Here is a 15,712-nt window from a genome sequence, read left to right as displayed (position 1 = left end):
TAAAACAATAATATATCAAAATTTTTAATTTAATTTCATTTCTTAAAATCCATACTACAGTTGAGAATACAAATACAGGGTTTAAAAAAAATTGGTTGATACAAAAAAAAATTAGATAAGTTACCTAATTGAGCTGGTTTTTTGGATTATTATATATATATATATATATATATATATATATATATATATATTTAAAATTTAAATAATATTCCAATTAAGTATTCAATTAAGGGCCAACTAGGAAAGAGAAATTTATTTCATTTTTGGATTGAAAATAACCCTAAAATATTTATAACAGCCAATAATTCAATAATCGATTTGCTCAATTAATAGCTAATGAAATAGGAAAAAAAAATTATTTTACCCCTTAGATGGAAAGTAAATATTTATAACCTTCAATAGCCACTCATCATCTCAATTTTCATCTAGTCATTCTGATTGGAATTCTTGTCACTGTCACCCACACTTCGGTGATCGTTTCTGACCAGAGCTTGTTTTATCGACGTTTTGGGAATATATCCACTGGACAAAAACTGGTGATGTTGATCGTGTTGATCTTTATCAAATTTCTTGTCGTCGTCACCCACATCTCGGTGATCGTTTCTGACCAGAGCTTCTTTTATCGACGTTTTGGGGGTATATCCACCGAGACAAAAACTGGTGGTGTTGATTTTTTTGGGGTATTCCAGAGGGATCAAACTGAATTCATAATCAAGTTCCTCTCCCATTTTCTAAATTATTCTCACCCATTCACTAAATGAATTATTTATGATATTATATTAATAAAGATGGGTGGTGTTTTCCACCGAAACCCCTTTTTTCTGTCGTTCAATTTTATATGTAATAAATTTTATATCTTATAAGTAGTTATCATCGGTGTTACAAGAGAGTATGGATGTTTTTGGTGGTTCTCACTGTTAAGTTTCAATGGACGGATCCAAACGGTAATAGCCATTCATATTAGTATTATTCATACATATTGTATACACTAAAAATATATGTTATTTTAGTATATCGTTTTTTATTTAATTTTAAATACATCGATTTTTAGATGAAAAAAATAGCTAAATTATTTAAAATGACGAAGAATTCAATTGAAAAAAGAGCCTACTTTACTTAACATGTCTCCTAATTTCCTTGTAAATACTTCAATAACCTCGTTATAATATTCATTATCGAATTTATGTTTAATTTTATATCTTATAAATCTTTATCACTAAATTGTATTAATTAAATATTTTTTAAAATTTTTAATTTCCACATCAAAATTTTATATAAATATAGTATTAGAAACTATGCAAGATATATATATTATTCTATATTTTGATAGGATAAAAATATGGTATCATATTAGAGAAGATTTATAATATATTCGTAGTAAGAACAATATTTTTTTTATACCGACCAAATTTCATCATACCTACTAACAAATAACAATTAAGATACCTTCTTAATTGTTATTTTCTTCTCCTAAATACCTTCTTTTCTTCTACTAAATGCCTTTGGTTTCTAATAATTGGAATTCATGGCAGCTCATCATTTGGTCATCATCATCGGACTTCTCATGATCATCACCCACGTTCCGACAGTCACTTCTGTCCAGAGCTTATTTTACCGACGTTTTGGGATGAATATCCACAGAGATGAAGACGGGTGGTGTTGATTTTTTTGGAAGATCTCTACCCATAGTTCCAGGGGGTCCAGACCCAATTCATAACCGTGTTCCTCTTCCATCTACTCGGTTCTAAATATATATTTGAGAAATTATCCTCACCAATTTACTAAATAATGAACTCTTTATGATGTCAATCAACATTGATGGTGGTGTTTCACCTAAACTCTCGTCTTATCTACCACGGTATCGCTAATAAAAATTTATTGTCATTGTTCAATTTTTTCTTATGATATTATATTAATAAAAATTGGCGGTGTTGTTTCACTTAAACTTTTTTTTTCTCTCGTTCAATTTTATATGTGATAAATTTTATATCTCATAGGTAGTTATCGTGGGTGTTATGAGAGAGTGGATGTTTTTTGTGGTTCTCTCTTTGAGGCCAAACAAAATCGCTGACACTCGTTCTTGGTTAGGATGGATGTGGGATTCAAACAAAGCTCTTTTTCCATATACTTCACTCTAAATTTTATTGACAAATTTATCCCAACAACTTTATTAAATAATCGACTCTCATGATATTAATAAATCGTTCATATAAATATATTGTCGCTGTTCAATTTTATATCTTACAACTCTTTAATATATACTAAAAGCGATAATTAATGTTAGGAAGTGAATTTTTGAATCTCGAACATTTTGATTATATAATACATTAACTAATTGCACCATCAGCGAATCGACCCAATTCTCGGAGTCCCCAAAGCTTCCGGATTAGGTAAATACTTCAATAACCTCATTGTAACATTCATTACCGGTTTTTTTTCTCTTTTTTTATTGGGTTGGTCGTTAATAGAATTATATAGTCGTATGTTCAATTTTATATCTTATAAATCTTTATCACTCAATTGTATTAAATAAATATTTTCCAAAATTTTTAATCTCCACGTTAAAATTTTATATAAATATAGTATTAGAAACTATGCGAGACATATATACTATTCTATATTTTGATAAGATAAAAATATGGTATCATATTAGTGAAGATTTATAATATATTCTTACTAAGAACAATATTTGGGTAACGCACTAAGGTTCATTAGGTATATACATAACAACCAAGATATAACCGTTAAGATATTTAAAGTGATGAAGAATTCTACCATTAGGAGAAAATTTTGTTGATTTTGTTGATTTAGAAATTAATTATTTTGTACAACTAAGATATTTAAAGTGATGAAGAATTCTACCATTAGAAGAAAATTTTGTTGATTTTGTTGATTCATAAATTAATTATTTTCTCTATAAATATTTTCAATGTTCCCTTATAGCATGCAGTATCTATTTTCTTCTACTAAATACCTCTGGTTTTTTATTATTGGAATTCATGGCTGCTCATCATTTGGTCATTTTCATCGGACTTCTCATGGTTGTCACCCACGCCCCCGCGGTCACTTCTGATCAGAGCTTATTTAACCAACGTTTTGGGGGAATACCCACAAAGATGAAGACAGGTGGTGTTGATTTTTTTGGAAGATCTCTACCCGTAGTTCCAGGGGGTCCAGACCCAATTCATAACCGTGATCCTCTTCCACCTGCTCGGTTCTAAATATATATTTGAGAAATTATCCTCACCAATTTACTAATGAACTCTTTATGGTGTCAATCAACATTGGTGGTGGTGTTCACCGAAACTCTTTTTCTATCTTTTTTTATTTACCACAGTATGGCTAATAAAAATTTATTGTCATTGTTCAATTTATATTCTACATGTAGTTATCATGGAGGGGTCCAAACACTCTTCCTGTTTAAGTTCAACCGGTTAGGGAGTGAATTTTCAAATAACATACATTTTGAGAAAATTTCTAATTGAATAAGAAATAAGAGAAAAAAATTAGCGTTGGCTAAATATGATAGGAACATAATGATTGTTTGGATCAAACAAAGAAAGACTTTAAACAAAGGACAAGTCATTGTTCAATTTATATTCTATATGTCGTTATCTTTTATGGCAGCAGTATCCGGTATATTAAATTATATTAAATTAATAAAATACATCTATATTTTATATTTTACTATAAAAATATCTTAAAATTTTTAAAAGTTTCTTAATCTTTCTAATTTTCAAAATAATGAAAAATTAAGTTCTTTTAAAATTTCATTCCTATTGGTACCGTTTTAAAAAATATTTTTTTTTAGAAGAAATACAAAATTTAAAATTGTTATTTTTTTTTATTAATTTAGCCTATTATAGTAAATAAATTTATTGTCTTATTTATGTTCTTATTAAGCTGCACAACAGACATCAACCGACAGTGCCCAAAGGAGTTGAGGGCTCCTGGAGGCTGCAACAATCCTTGCATCGTGTTTTGTGGCGATTGATACTGCTGCACTGTCCCAGACAGCAGCTGTGGGTCGACACGTTACTCCATATTCTTCAAGAATCTGTGCCCAAATGCGTATAGTTACCTAGAAGACATTGGCACTCGTGTATTTACTTGTCCCAAAGGAACCAACTATAACTATACAATCATCTTCTGCCCTTAGAACCCTACAATATATAAACCAACGGTGGGATGGATTGAAAAATTAGCACATATGATATTTTCAATAAACATAAAAACATTTGCTTTTCCTCAATTTATACGTATATATTGAAATTTTGAAATTTCAAACGAAAATTGTATAAATCTAAACTTTAAGTAACTCTCGAATAGCAATGATACTTCACGATTCAAGTATTTATTATGATTTTAAGTATTTATATAATTAAGAAACGTTAATTTCCTTGTACAAAATTGAAAAACACAAGGCCCAGTTTCGAGTCTAGGTTAAGCCCAGCCCAATATATAAGCACAACGACCCACTTTCGTTAAAACCCAAAAAATATCAGATTAAGCCCAGCCCAATATCTATAGAGAAACGAAATCAGACTAAACCTAGCCCAATACAGAAAAGCCCAATGGGCCACGTTTCGAGCCCATGTCTAAGCCCAGCCTATATCGAAGCACAAGTGGCCTAGTTTCGTTAACACCCAAAGCAGATCAGCATAAGCCCATCCCAATATCTAGAAGCCCAATAAGCCCAGTTTCAAACCCACGGAAAAACCCAGCCCAATCGGCCCACGTTCATTAACTACAAAACAGAACAGACGAAGCCCAGCCCAATATATTTAAACCCAAAACAGATCAGACTAAGCCCAGCCCACTATGTATAAGCCCAATTGGTCCAGTTTCGAACCGAGGATGAAGCCCAACATATTGGCCCAGTTTTGAGACCAGCCCAATTAATAAGCCCAATCGGCCCACTTTTGTTAAAACCCAAAACATAACAGACTAAGCCCAGTCTAATATATTTAAGCCCACTTTCGTGAAAACCCAAAACATTTCAGACAGCATACCCCAATATCCATAAGCTCAATGGGCCCAGTTTCGAGCCCAGGGCTAAGCCCAGCCTAATATAAATAAGATCAATGGGCCCAATTTCATTAAAACCCAAAACAGGTCAGATAAGGCCCAACCCAATATTTTATTAGCCACAATGAACATAAGAGATCAGATCAATGGGCCAAGTTTCGTGCCCCAGTGACTAAGACCAGCTCAATATATAAGCCTAATGGGCCCAGTTTCGTCAAAACCCGAAACATGCAAGATAAAACAAAAATAGAGTTGGGAAGCTTTTCTCTATCAGAGCCAGGTTTCGATCCTGGGACCTGTGGGTTATGGGCCCACCACGCTTCCGCTGCGCCACTCTGATCTGTTGGATATTTGGCTACAATTATATTTATATAAAAAAAGTTTTATTTTTAGAAATATGAAAATTCGTTGAATTTCACGTATTTGTCTATAAATCTAAACAAAGTGAGAACAAAATTAAATCCTTTTTTCACCTCCAATTATTTATTTCTATTATATATTTTTTTACTAACATTTTATATTGCTAAATATACATTATTAAAAAGAGAATTTCAGCCTTTTTTTTTTTTTAATTTTTCTTAAAAACTTCCCTTTCGTTTGAATTGAAATAAATGAAAATTTTGTATATTGAATTAGATCATGAATTCGAAAATGGATTCGAAATTGGGTTAAAATCAAAACTAACCCAATTTTAACATAAAATTAAATTGATGTTAAATCTAAAATTAAAAGATAAAAAAATTTCCATCTCTCACCCACCCGTTATTGAACTAAAAAAATAATTAAACCTCCCTAAATAAAGTCAAGCTTAAAGATTACTTTGTCAATAAATTCATATTTTAATTTTTGGTCGAATAGAAAAGAAAATTGAGTAAATCAGACCGACCAATTAATAATATTCTTATATTAGTAAATGAGCAACTGAATGACCTAATTCAATCCAACCCGAAAATAGGTCAAGTTGGATTAAGATTAAGTTGTCAATCCCATTTATATCATTCAATTCACCAATCCAACAAGCTCAAAATATTTTTCAACTTAACCTAACTAACCGGCATTCTACTGATGGGTACTTTTAAAATGTGACAATAATATTCTATCCATATACTTACATTACTGGTATTTTTGTAGTTTTTTGAAAAATATTTAAAATATTAATGAAACTTTTAAAACTTTTTGGATGTATTTAAAATAAAGTATTAACGGTTCCATCCAAAAGTGACGGTTCGAGAATTTTTAAGACAAAAAGAGTATTTTTATTAATTTAACCTTTTATAAACTAAACTCAATTATTTCTTTATTATTCAAATTAATGATTTTTTTAAAAATGGAATTTAATTAATTTATAACATATTTTTGACCTTTCCATGAAAGTTATCTACCTGTCGCAATAATTATATATATATTAAATTAGCTTTCAATTATTAAATATTGAATAGTATTGAATAAAAAGGAATAAAATGGAGAGAAAGTCTCTACTAGGAGCCATAGATGGATTATAGATTATAGATGGTTGACAATTATAATTATTATTATTTAAATGTATTTTCAATTTTTCACACTAAATTAAAATTCAACTATTTTTATCTTAAATTATTTTAACCATTATAATAAAATATACGTAGCCTTCCATATATTTAATAAGAATTTAAAAAGTATTAATTCATAGGAGAAAATACCAAAATTCTATCTATGCACTTTATTATTGATATAAATATAATCCAAGAAATTATTATTATTATTATTATAAATTTGAAAGTTTGAATGTTCCATTATCCATCTTTATTAAATATCAAATTAAATAATTATTTTCAATTCGACTTTCTTTTCTTTAAAAGAAATGTTCTTCGATCTCTAGTTAGCTACGACTTAGGATCGTGTAAAGATGCAAAGTAGGAAGATGGAAACAAAGACAAAGAGGATAATTATGATTTTTTTTTTTTTTTTCTTACACCCATGCAACTGTCTTTGAAATCCGGAACAATTGTGTTTTCACTGTTTGGGCTGCTGCAGTGCCAGGCGGTGGACGACAGCTTAATCAAACTGATGTTTGGACACTTGAAGTGAAATCCGATGTTATGGATGCTCGTATTTGAGCTCGAACCAACTGCAACTTCGATGCGTCAGGTCGTGGTAGATGTGAGACTGGTGACTGTGGTGGCCTCCTCCCGTGCCAAGCTTATGGTACTCTGCCCACCACCCTCGCCGAATATACATTCTACCAGTTCGATATCTTGAACTTGGACATCGGTGATATTTCTCTCACCGATGGCTTTAATGTTTCGATAGAATTCAGCCCCACTTTTAGCGAGTGTACTCGTGGCAATATCGGGTAAATTAAATTAATAAAATATCTCTAAACTTTATATTTTATTTAATTTTTATTATTATTAATTTAGCATATTAAAGTATCGTCCAATTCAAAAGGTTAAGTTAGGTTGGATAAGTTATATAGTAAATTTATTGTGTTGTTCATATTCTTATAAAGTTGCAAGGCGGACATCAACGGACAATGCCCGAAGGAGCTGAAGGCTCCTGGAGGCTGCAACAATCCTTGCACCGTGTTTGGTGGTGATCGATACTGCTGCACTGTCCGAGACAGCAGCTGCGGATCGACAGGTTACTCCAGATTCTTCAAGAATATGTGCCCATATGAGTACAGTTACCCAGAAGACATTGCCCCCGTTATGTTTGCTTGTCCCGGAAGAACCAACTATAATTATACGGTCGTCTTCTGCCCTTAGAACCCTATAATATAAAAGCCAACACTTTGCTTAGAATAAGTAAGAGCTCACATATTTATATATGGAGTGGTGGTAATAAGAGCTGGATGGGTTGGAAAGCTAACACATAATATTTTCACAATAAATTCTTTTTTCTCAAATTAGTACTCTCCAATTCAATATTTCACGATTCAAAGCTTTTGTTGAAGTAAAAATCGTTAAATCAAAGAAATTAACAAGCTTGAGACAGTATTCCCCACTTATAAATCCATCATCATTCCCTAAATTAGCGAATGTGAGACTTACTCCCAATAATCCTCAATAATCCTCCCCTCGAACAAAATACACTATAAGCCTCCCTCGAGGCTTATGGAGCTCTCGAATTGCCTCCCTTTAATTGAGGCTCGACTCCTTTCTTTGGAGGGCTCTAATACCATGTTAGGAATCACGGATCTCCACAATGGTATGATATTGTCCCCTTTGAGCATAAGCTCTCATGGGTTTGCTATGACCTTCTCCAAAAGGTCTCATACCACGAGATAGCATTCCTCGCTTATAAACCCATTCCCTAAATTAGCCAATGTAGGACTCACTCCAATAATCCTCAACAAAAAGAAGTTATGACCGTGACAAGTTTGGTACCTTCCTCTCTACCCTTCAAATGATCACTACACCTGCAAGATGTTATGACAATGATTCACAAGTAACCCTCCACTATTCTTCAAATGCCCGTTAAAAGAAGTTATAATCATGAGTAGTAAGCTTCATAACTCCATGCTACCCTTCAAATACTCATATCATAATTTATGAAATTAAAATAATAAACAAAATACTTGAAAGTTTTAATCTCGCATTTAAATGATGTCATCATCTCAAATAAAAATCAAACTCAATACCAGTTTCCAACTCAAGTTTCTTTAAAGACGCAAGGATCTTCATCTCTAGTTAACCATAACTCACTAAACTGCTAGCAAAACGAGAACGAAGATATAATTATTGATATTTAGACTTGAACTTTCAATTTCAATTCTATTTCTTGTTTTTAAATCTGTATTCTTTCATTCAGTAATAATATTTTCTGATCTATTCACACTTTTGAGTAGTAGATATTATGTCAGAGAGACGGTTAAGGACATAAAATATAATCTATATTTTCGATCCTATTAATTAATAAAAAAAAAAAACCTTTCTTTACGCGTTTGTTTAAACAGTGATTTAGGACGATTAATAAATGGACATAACCCACGAGCTTCGAGTAGACTATAATATATGTTGGAAATAATTTTCCACACCATATTTAAGTGAATCAAAAGACCAAGACTTTGTCAAAGTCAAATCAATGAAAAATTCAAAGCATTTAATACATTATATTAGTTCATCTTTAAATCCCTCGCCCATTTTTCTCCTTCCCGACACCAAATTTGGGCATGGAAGCCTCCATTGTTTTCTTCCTCCTCTTCCTCCTTCATCTTTTCTCCTTCCATTTTCATTCCCATGCAGCTTCTTCCCAAGCCATTTCCGACACTCAAAACCTACGGCAGCTTATAAATGACAATAATAATAGTCGGACATTCTACATTGATCCCAGTTCTGGTTGCTCCTGCATTCCGGTCGGAACTAGGGTCACCGATGGCCTCCTCCAGCGCCAAGCTTACTCTTACTCTGACACCGATGGCCGTGGCAGCCTCCTCTGGTGGCGAGCTTACTCTTACTCTGAGGACATCGCCAAATATGTGTCCAACCAATTAAATAATTGGACTAACCACAATTTAGTGAAGATGATATTATTTGTGTTAGTTGTTCCCATTTTAGAGTAATTGAAATTCAAAAATTGTATTTGATGTTGCATCCATTTTTTTATGAATAAATAATATATATGTATATTGGATTCTCATAATTAATTCTAAAAATTTTATATTTGCTAGTTAATTTGTTTTTATTAAGTTAAATTATTTTAACCATTAAATTTTCATTCCTTTATAAAAGATTGCTAAACGGAGTAACTAATAAGGTCTGTGTTGGATGATAAAAGTCCACATCTGCTAAAGTAGGGAATGATCATGAATTTATAATAAAAAAAATACTCTCTCCATTGGTACGAGATCTTTTTGGGAAGCCCAAAGCAAAGCAATGAGAGATTATGCTCAAAGTGGACAATATCATACCATTGTGGAGAGTCGTGTTTATCTAACCATCGGAAAAAATGGTTTGCTAGAGGTAGGAGATGACTAATTCAGTTCGATTGGACCCGTCGATCCAATCCAATCAAACTGGTTTTTTATTTTTAAAGGACCCAAAGCGACCTAGTATTGACTAAAATGAGTAAAGAGCACATGAGCTGTTTTGAATGACGAAAAACATACTCAATTTTTAAGATGATGAAATAATGTTAGAATTGAACGAAATTGTTATGATGACTATATAGAAACATTATTTGGTTCAATGTGGAAAGGTCCGCACCTTGTTTGGATGAATCCAAAGACCAAGACATAGTCCAAGTCAAGCCAATACCCCAAATTTCACTCTCAATGAAAATTCAAAGCATTTAATACTCTTAACGCGTTGATTGTACTAGTTCATCTTTAAATCCCAGCCCATTTTTGTCTTTCCGAGCACCAAACTTGGGCATGGGAGCCTCCATTAATTGCTTCCTCATCTTCCTCCTTTATCTCTTCTCCTTCCATGTCCACTCCAACGCAGCTTCGTCTCAAGCCATTTCCGACACTCAAACCTTACGGCAGCTTATAAGTGACAAAGATAATAATTGGGCATTCGTCGTGGATCCCAGCTCCGATAGCTCCTGGATTTCGGTCCGAACTAGGGACCCCGACGGCCTCCTCCAGTGGCGAGCTTATGTGGATCGTGGCCGTGGCAGCCTCCTCCGGTGGCGAGCTTACGTAGATCAATTATTGTGAAGTTATTGTTACTAATTTTAAGAAATAAATATGTTTCTAAATTATTGATCTCTTCTTCCTCTTTTTTCCTCTCTCTCTTCAACTTATATTAAGTATTATAATGTATTTTAAAAATTGTAAAATATTTATTTATTAATTTAAATATATATATTGTTAATTTTATATATTATAAGTAGTTATCATCCATGTTCGGAGAGAGTATGGATGTTTTTTGTGATTCTCTCCTCGAGGCCCAACGAAATTGTTGACACTCATCCTGGCTCCTATCGATGTGAGATCTCAATATATGCAGTTTATAATTAAGCTCTTCTCTATACTTCACTTTAAATTTTATTGACAAATGGAGAAAACAGAGACAAGGTGTTTATAAAAAAAATTGGTTGATCCAAAAAAAAAATTAGATCAACACAAATGATTTTGGGTTGGATTATTATGTGTGTGTATATATATATATTTAAAATTTAAATAATATTCTAATTAAATATTCAATTAAGGGCCAATCAAATAAGAAAAAAATATTTATTTCACTTTTTACCTCGAAAATGACTATATTTATAACCGTAAATAATTCATTGGACTTCTTGTCGTCGTCACCCATACCTCGATGGTTGCTTCTGACCAGAGCTTGTTGTATCGATATTTTGGGAGTATATCCACTGAGACGAAGATGAGTGGTGTTGATTTTTTTGAAGGCTCTCTACACGAAGTTAGGGAGGGATCAAACCGAATTCATAATCAAGTTAAAGTCTATGGTTAACCGATATACTTATAAATTTTATATCATTATAATAATTTATTAATAAAGGAATAATATGCCTTAAATTTTAATTTAATTTCATTTATTAATAACTATAGTAATATGCATTAAATTTTAGATTTATTAGTTTGTTTAGCCAACCATATTAATATTATTCATAAATATTAATATGAATAATATTAATTTTAATGCATATTACTATAGTTATTAATAAATATTAATTTTATAATATTTATATGTTATTTTAGTATACGATTTTCTATTTAATTTTAAATATATCCATTTTTAGATGAAAAAAATAGTTAAATTATTTAAAACGACCAAAAATTCAACCAATTAATGAAAAGAGAGCCTACTCCTTTACTTAATATGTCGCCTAATTTCCTTATAAATACTTCAATAACGTTGTTATAATATTCATTACCGGTTTTTTCTCTTTTCTTATTAGGTTGGTTGTTAATAGAATTATATAGTTGTATGAATTTTATATCGTATAAATTCTTATCAGTAAATTGTATTAATTAAATATTTTCTAAAAATTTTAATCTCCACGCCAAAATTTTATATAAAAATAATATTAGAAACTATGCAAGACATTTATATTATTCTATATTTTGATAAGATAAAAATATGGTATCATATTAGATTAGAATATATTTGTAGTAAGAACAATATTTTTTTTACGCAGGCTAACGCATTAAGGTTCTTCGGGTATATACCTACTAACAAATAACAATTAAAATATAACAGTTAAGATATTTAAAGAGATGAAACAGATAAGATATTAATTTAAAGTGATAAAACAGTTAGGATATAAATATTTAAAGTGATGAAACGCTAACTGCTAAGATATTTAAAGTGAGAAAATATAACGGCTAACCGTGATTAAGAAATTAATTATTTTCTTTATAAATATCTTGAATATTCTCTTTGTAATATTCATTATCTATTTTCTTCTCCTAAATACTTTTTTTTCTTCTACTAAATATCTTTGGTTTCTGATAATTGGAATTCATGTCGGCTCATCATTTGGTCATCTTCATCGGACTTCTCATGGTCGTCACCCACGTCCCGACAATCACTTCTGATCAGAGCTTGTTTTACCGACGTTTTGGGAGAATGTCCACAGAGATGAAGACGGATGGTGTTGATTTTTTTGGAAGATCTCTACCCATAGTTCCAGGGGGTCCAGACCCAATTCATAACCGTGTTCCTCTACCATCTACTCAGTTACCCATAGTTCCAGGGGGTCCAGACCCAATTCATAACCGTGTTCCTTTTCTATCTACTCGGTTACCCATAGTTCCAGGGGGTCCAGACCCAATTCATAACCGTGTTCCTTTTCTATCTACTCAGTTACCCATAGTTCCAGGGGGTCCAGACCCAATTCATAACCGTGTTCCTTTTCTATCTACTCGGTTACCCATAGTTCCAGGGGGTCCAGACCCAATTCATAACCGTGTTCCTTTTCCATCTACTCGGTTACCCATAGTTCCAGGGGGTCCAGACCCAATTCATAACCGTGTTCCTTTTCCATCTACTCGGTTACCCATAGTTCCAGGGGGTCCAGACCCAATTCATAACCGTATTCCTTTTCCATCTACTCGGTTACCCATAGTTCCAGGGGGTCCAGACCCAATTCATAACCGTGTTCCTTTTCCATCTACTCGGTTACCCATAGTTCCAGGGGGTCCAGACCCACTTCCATCTACTCGGTTACCCATAGTTCCAGGGGGTCCAGACCCAATTCATAACCGTGTTCCTTTTCCATCTACTCGGTTACCCATAGTTCCAGGGGGTCCAGACCCACTTCCATCTACTCGGTTACCCATAGTTCCAGGGGGTCCAGACCCAATTCATAATCGTGTTCCTCTTCCATCAACTAGTTACCCGTAGTTCCAGGAGGTCCATACCCAATTCATAACCGTATTCCTCTCCCATTTACTCGATTCTAAATATATATTTGAGAAATTATCCTCACCAATTTACTAAATAATGATGTCAATCAACATTGGTAGTGGTGTTTCACCAAAGCTCTCTTCTTATTTACCACATTATTGCTAATAAAAATTGATTGTCATTGTCCAAGTTATATCTTATAAATGGCGATCCCACCTTTCTAAATCGCCTTCTAAATCGCGATCCCACCCTTCTTTATGATATTATATTAATAAAAATTAGTGGTGTTGTTTTACCGAAACCTTTTTTTTTTTCCTCTAGTTCAATTTTATATTTGATAAATTTTATATCTTATAAGTGTTATCGTCGGTGTTAGTTCAATTTTATATTTGATAAATTTTATATTTGATAAATTTTATATCTTAGAAGTCGTTATCATCGGTGTTCTGAGAGCCTGGATGTTTTTGGTGGTTCTCTTCGATTCATCCCTACCCCAATTGATGTGAGATTTGAGATCTCAAAATATGCTCTCTATAATTAAGCTCCTCTTCTATATACTCCACTTTAAATATTTATTTTAAACTTTATTAAATGACTCTCATGATATTAATAAACATAGCTAGTATTGTCACCAAAACTCTCTTCTTTTTCTTTTTGATTTTCTCAACTAAATGGTTCATAAAAATATATTTAATATATACTAGAAGCGATAATTAATGGTTAGGAAGTGATTTTTTGAATTTCGAATATTTTAATTATATAATACATTAATTAATTGTACCATCAGCAAATCAACCTAAGTCTCAGAATATTTTTTGTATTGATTATATCAACTATAAATCTATAATACACGATAAATGTTATTATATTTTCAACACTTTATTACGTTCTTTAATTTTAGATATTTAATAATTCTTAACTATTTTACTTTTATTAAGTCATATTATTAATTTAATTTTCCTTAAATTTTAGGTTTTTGGTGTGTAATAAATGCTAACAGTTATTCTCAAATAAATTATTTTAATAAAATTATATAAATTTTTAAGGTTAAATATTTAGAGAATAAATTTTTAATATTAAATATTTAATCCTACTCCTATTTCAAAAATTGAATATTGGGTGTCTTATGTTTCATCAATTTCTTTATTTACTCCTTTACTATTTATTTTTGTTTTTGAAATTTAATTAAGAATATTAACGGAACAAGCTTTTTCTCTGAAAAAAAATTTATTTTTACTTTTTCTTCTATATGTACTATATTTTTTTCTCTTTAAATTTATTATATATATTTTAAATTTTCTTCGGGAGCGACCAGTATTGCTGCAACTACGGCAACTGTGGAGCCACCTGGTACTCGTGATTCTTCAAGGACAGGTGCCCCAGCACTTACAGTTACCCCATGGACGATCCAAGCAGCACCTTCAATGCCCCGGTGGAACCAACTATAGGGTTGTTTTCTGCCCTTAATATCTAGGGGTGCCCTTAAACCAAACACGCAAAAATAAATAATGGTGCGCTCATCGGCCATTCATATATTATTTGTATACCAAGCAGCAGTCGAGAAGCCGAGCCGTTAATGTCATGCGAGATAAGGGAGTCAGCATCTCCATGCGTGACACGTGTCATTCTTAGGAGGTGACTCGTGTCAGTGTCATTCTTGTGAGTTGGATTATTATATATATATAAAATTTAAATAATATTACAAAGTGTTTAATTAAAGGCCAACAAAATAGAAAAAAAAAAAATATTTTACTGATTGAAAATAACGCTAAAATATTTATAACCGGAGATTCACTTAAGAGCTAAAATAGAAAAATAAATTTTAAATTTTTGAGATTGTCACATATGGCTATTTTCTTATGTTTCTTCGTTTTTTTTATTTACTCGCTAACTATTTGTTTTTTAAAAAATTATTTTTATTTAAAATTTTTATTTTTTCAATATAATTAGAAAGATTTGCTCAATTAAGAGTAATTTCATTTTTAAGATGGAAAGTAAATATTTATAACCGCCGGTTAATTATTTTTACTATAAATATTTGAATATTATCTTTACCATTTATTACCTATTTTCTTCTACCAAAATATATTTTGTAGGTGATAACTAGAATTCATAGCGACTCATCATCTAAACTTTCATTTCGTCAGCCGTTGTCACCCACACTTCTATAGTCGTTTCCGACCAAAGCTTGACGAAGACGGGTGGTGTTGATTTTTTTTGAAAGCTCTCTACACGGAGTTCCTAAGGGATCAAACCCAATTCATAATCAAGTTCCTCCTCCATCTTCTAAATTATTGTCACCTATTTACTAAATGATTAATTTTTTATAATATTATATTAATAAAAATGGGTGGTGGTGTTTCACGTAACCTTTTTTTTTTTTTTTTTTT

At 31.7% G+C, this 15,712-nt stretch overlaps 1 non-coding gene and 1 pseudogene across 1 annotated transcript; one reads left to right on the top strand and one right to left on the bottom strand.

Moving 5' to 3' along the window:
* The first annotated feature begins 2,999 nt into the window (after window positions 1-2,999).
* On the top strand, window positions 3,000-14,842 carry LOC111435634 (annotated as a pseudogene).
* Window positions 5,297-5,368, bottom strand: TRNAM-CAU. The gene has a single exon. It is a non-coding gene; the product is annotated as a tRNA-Met (tRNA).
* Window positions 14,843-15,712: the final 870 nt, after the last annotated feature.

The sequence above is a fragment of the Cucurbita moschata genome, unplaced genomic scaffold (assembly GCF_002738365.1).
Source record: "Cucurbita moschata cultivar Rifu unplaced genomic scaffold, Cmos_1.0 Cmo_Scf00050, whole genome shotgun sequence".
Taxonomy (NCBI): Eukaryota; Viridiplantae; Streptophyta; class Magnoliopsida; order Cucurbitales; family Cucurbitaceae; genus Cucurbita; species Cucurbita moschata.
This window is presented reverse-complemented; position numbering and strand designations above follow the sequence as displayed.